The following is a 5,295-nucleotide window of genomic DNA, read 5'->3' as shown; positions in this document are numbered from 1 at the left end:
GGCAGGGCCGGGGTAAGGGACTCAATCGTATTTATTGAGCGTTCACTGTGTGCAGAGCACTGGGCTAAGCACTTGAGTCCAATTGTACTTTCCAAGGGTTTAGTAACCTCATCCAAACCAGTAAACAGGCATCCATAGAAATAGAATTGTAGATATAGACACATCCAAACTAGTATACAGGCATCAATAGAAAGAAAGAGAATTATAGATATAGACACATCTAAATAGGTAAACACGCAGCGCTGTAAATAAATAGAATTATAGATATAGACGTATATACGTATGTGCTGTGGGGCAGGGAGGGGGAGAATAGCAAAGGGAGAGGGTGGAGGTGAGGCGGAAGAGGGGGGAGCTGAGGAAGAGGGGCCTTAGTCTGGGAAGGCCTCTCGGAGGAGGTGAGCCTCCATTAGCAGGGCTGAGAAGCACGGAGAAGCAGGGTGGCTCAGTGGCAAGAGCCCGAGCTTGGGAGTCAGAGGTCGTGGATTCTAATCCCGCCTCCGCCACTCATCAACTGTGTGACTTTGGGCAAGTCGCTTCATGTCTCTGGGCCTCAGTGACCTCATCTGTAAAATGGGAATTAAGTCTGTGAGCTCCACATGGGACAACCTGATTAGCTTGCATCTCCCCCAGCGCTAAGAACGGTGCTCGGCACATAGTAAGCGCTTCACAAATACCGTCATGGAAAGAGCCCAGGCTTGGAAGTCACAGGTCATGGGTTCTAATCCCGACTCCGCCACTTGTCAGCTCTGTGACTTTGGGCAAGTCGCTTCACTTCTCTGGGTCTCAGTTCCCTCATCTGTGAAAGGGGGACGAAGACTGTGAGCCCCACGTGGGACCACCTGTTAACTTTGTTTGTACCCCAGCGCTTGAAACAGTGCTTGGCACATAGTAAACGCTTAATAAATACCATTTTTATGATTATTATTCAGTAGGGCTTTGAAGGGGGAGAAGAGTGATTGGCGGATTTGAGGGGGCAGGGGGAGTTGGGACCAGGGAGCGGGGGGGGGGGGGGGGGAAGGGGTGTGTGTGTGTGTGTGTGTGTGTGTGTGTGTGTGTGACTGACTGACAGCTAGCTCCAGGGCCGTCCCAACCCCGTCGGTGTCTCCGGGAAGGGGCCGGGGCAGGCGGCCCCGTTGAGTGCACCATCTGTTCTCAGAGAGGGGGGAGGAGGAGCAGGAGGAAGAGGAGAAGGAGGAGGGATGAGGATGAAACAGGAGGAGGAAGAAGAGAGGAGGAGGAGGGATGAGGATGAAATAGGAGGTAGAGGAAGAAAGGAGGAGGAGGCAGAGGAAGAGGAGAAAGAAGAGGGGGAAAAAGAGGAGGAGGAAGAGGAGGAAGACGGAGGGGGGGAGAGGAGAAGGGGGAAGGGGGAGAAGAGGGGGAAAAGGAGGAGGAGCAGGAAGGGGGGAAAGGAGGAGGAGGGGGAAGAAGGGGGAAAAAGAGGAGGAGGGGGAGAAAGAGGGGGAAAGGCGGAGGGGGAAGAAGGGGGAAAAAGAGGGGGGAGGAAGGGTGAGAGGAGGAGGAGGAAGAGGGGGAGAGGAGGAGGAGGAGGAAGAGAGGGGAAAGGAGGAGGAAGAGGAGGAGGGGGAAGAAGGGGAAAAAAGAGGAGGAGGAGGAGGAGGGGGAAGAAGGGGGAAAAAGAGGAGGGGGAGGAAGAGGGGGAGAGGAGGAGGAGGAAGGGGGGAGAGGAGGAGGAAGAGGAGGAGGAGGAAGAAGAGTGGGGAAAAGAGGAGGAAAAGGAGGAAGAGGGAGGAGGAGGAGGAAGAAGGGGGAAAAGGAGGAGGAAGGGGAGGAGAAAGGAGACTGAAATAGGAGGACTACCCCCCTCCCCCCCACCATCTCTCCTCCCCCCAAGTCGGGGTGGGCGCAGCAGGCTCGGCGTGGCGGGGCAGCGCCCCCTGCCGTCGGATCTGGGCTCGGGTCCCAGGGCCGGAGCGGACCCCAGCCGAGGAGCGGGAGGGGGAGTTGGGGCCCCCCCCGCGGCCCTCGGCGGAATGGTCCGGCCCTCCGTCATCCGCCCGTCACACGGACGCCCACACACAGACAACCGCCTGGGGGCGCTGCGGGACCTCCAGGGCCCACGGGGACGAGGCGCCCGGCCGGCCCGGCGGAGGTCGTGGGTTCTAATCCCGCCCCCGCCACTCCTCCGCTGCCTGACCTTGGACAAGTCACTTCGCTTCCTCTGTACCTCCGTCCTCTCCTCTGTAAAATGGGGATGAAGACTGGGAGCCCTGTGATGATGAGAGTGATGATGGTATTTGTTCAGCGCTTATTCATTCATTCAGTAGTATTTATTGAGCGCTTACTATGTGCAGAGCACTGTACTAAGCGCTTGGAATGGACAAATCGGTAACAGATAGAGACAGTCCCTGCCCTTTGACGGGCTTACAGCCTAATCGGGGGAGACGGACAGACAAGTACAATAGCAATGAATAGAATCAAGGGGATGAACATCTCATTAAAACAATAGCAATAAATAGAATACGTGCCAAGCACTGTTCTAAGCACCGGGTTAAGTACCAGGTCATCGGGGGCCCCACGTGGGGCTCACAGTCTTCATCCCCATTTTACAGATGAGGGAACGGAGGCCCAGAGAACTGATGTGACTTGCCCAAGGTCACGCCGCAGACGAGTGTCAGAGCTGGAATTAGAACCCACGTCCTTCTGTCACCCGGGCCCATGCTCTATCCACTACGCCATTCCGCTTCCCTAATCTGCTTATAATGATGTTGGCATTTGTTAAGCGCTTACTATGTGCAGAGCACTGTTCTAAGCGCTGGGGTAAACACAGGGGAATCAGGTTGTCCCACATGGGACTCACAGTCTTAATCCCCATTTTGCAGATGAGGTAACTGAGGCACAGAGAAGTTAAGTGACTTGCCCAAAGTCACACAGCTGACAAGCTTATCTGTGAGCCCGTTGTGGGGCGGGGATTGTCTCTATCTGTTGCCGAAATGTACATTCCAAGTGCTTAGTCCAGTGCTCTGCACACAGTAAGCGCTCAATAAATACGACTGACTGAATGAATGATGATGATGATTTTTATTATTACAGAATCTCTCCTTTGGGGGTTGAGTCGCAGAGCTACCTCATCAGGTGCAGGGGGCAAGGCTAAGACGGGCATGGTCAAGGAGGGAGGGTGGTCAAGGTGGGGGCACGGTCAAGGCGGGGATGTGGCCAGGAAGGGGGCAGGGACGGATCACCTTGACAAAGCCTTTCTCTTCAGTGTCACAACCTGCTCATTCGTTGTCTCACTCCCTACTGAGAGCTCACCTCCTGCAGGAAGCCTTCCCAAACTGAGCCCCCCTTTCCCTCTGCTCCTCCTCCCCTTCTCATTCCCCCCCACTCCCTCCCTCTGCTCTGCCCCCTTCCCCTCCCAACAGCACTTGTACCTATCTGTATATATCATTTATTACTCTATTTATTTTGTTAATGATGAGTATATCTCTATGATTCTATTTATCTTGATGATATTGACGCCAGACGACTTGTTTGGTTTTGTTCTGTTTGGTTTCGTTGTCTGCCTCCCCCATTTAGACTGTGAGCCCGTTGTTGGGCAGGGATCGTCTCTATCTGTTGCCGAATTGTACATTCCAAGCGCTTAGTCCAGTGCTCTGCACAGAGTAAGCACTCAATAAATACGATTGAGTGAATGAATTCCTTCATTCACTCATTCAGTCGTTTTTATTGAGAGCTTACTGGGTGCAAAGCACTGTACTGGGCGCTGGGGAGAGTGCAATAGAACAAGCATAGCAGCATGGCGAAGTGGATAGAGCACGGGTCCGGGAGCCAGTTGATCTTGGGTTCTAATTCTGTTCGGTATTGGTGTCTCTGGGAAAGCCAGGAGCCAGAGGCCGGGAGGATCGTGGCCCTGTGAGCTGACCGTGTCCAGCCCCGGAAGCCAGAGGAGCAGGCGAGTCCGTCAGCCACTGCTGTCAATCGCCATCTTCTGAAACAGCATGACCTAGTTGGAAAGAGAACGGGCCTGGGAGTCAGAGGGACCCGGGTTCTAATCCCAATTCTGCCATGTCTGCTGTGTGACCTTGAGCAAGTCACTTCACTTCTCTGGGCCTCAGTTACCTCATCTGTAAGATGGGGATTGAGACTGTGAGCCCCACGTGGGATGGGGACTGTGTCCAACCTGATTTGCTTGTATCTGTCCCAGCTCTTGGAACAATGCTTGACTTAGAGTAAGCGCTTAACAAATGCCATCATTATTATTATTTGCTCGGGCTCAAAGCATTTTCCAATTCCCTAGATGGGGGAGGCTGCCCTTCCGGCCACTGGAGTTTCAGAGTTAGCTCCTCCGGCCCTGGCCTTCCCCTCAATGGGACAATGGTCAGAGCGAGGGCCAAGGTTATTCATTCATTCAATAATATTTATTGAGCGCTTACTATGTGCAGAGCACAGTACTAAGCGCTTGGAATGAACAAGTCGGCAACAGATAGAGACAGTCCCTGCCGTTTGACGGGCTTACGGTCTAATCGGGGGAGACGGACAGACGAGAACAATGGCACTAAACAGCGTCAAGGGGAAGAACATCTCGTAAAAACCGATGGCAACTAAATAGAATCAAGGCGATGTACAATTCATTAACAAAATAAATAGGGTAACGAAAATATATACAGTTGAGCGGACGGGTACAGTGCTGAGGGGATGGGAAGGGAGAGGGGGAGGAGCAGAGGGAAATGGGGGGAAAAGAGGGTTAAGCTGCGGAGAGGTGAAGGGGGGTGGTAGAGGGAGTAGAGGGAGAAGGGGAGCTCAGTCTGGGAAGGCCTCTTGGAGGAGGTGAGTTTTAAGTAGGGTTTTGAAGAGGGGAAGAGAATCAGTTTGGCGGAGGTGAGGAGGGAGGGCGTTCCGGGACCGCGGGAGGACGCGGCCCGGGGGTCGACGGCGGGATGGGCGAGACCGAGGGACAGCGAGGAGGTGGGCGGCGGAGGAGCGGAGCTTGTGGGGTGGGCGGTAGAAAGAGAGAAGGGAGGAGAGGTAGGAAGGGGCAAGGTGATGTAGAGCCTCGAAGCCTAGAGTGAGGAGTTTTTGTTTGGAGCGGAGGTCGATAGGCAACCACTGGAGTTGTTTAAGAAGGGGAGTGACATGCCCAGATCGTTTCTGCAGGAAGATGAGCCGGGCAGCGGAGTGAAGAATAGACCGGAGCGGGGCGAGAGAGGAGGAAGGGAGGTCAGAGAGAAGGCTGACACAGTAGTCTAGCCGGGATATAACGAGAGTCTGTAACAGTAAGGTAGCCGTTTGGGTGGAGAGGAAAGGGCGGATCTTGGCGATATTGTAGAGGTGAAA

The sequence above is a fragment of the Ornithorhynchus anatinus genome, chromosome 1 (genome assembly GCF_004115215.2).
Source record: "Ornithorhynchus anatinus isolate Pmale09 chromosome 1, mOrnAna1.pri.v4, whole genome shotgun sequence".
Classification (NCBI taxonomy): Eukaryota; Metazoa; Chordata; class Mammalia; order Monotremata; family Ornithorhynchidae; genus Ornithorhynchus; species Ornithorhynchus anatinus.
The sequence above is the reverse complement of the archived record's forward strand: the minus strand, read 5'-3'. Positions refer to the sequence as shown.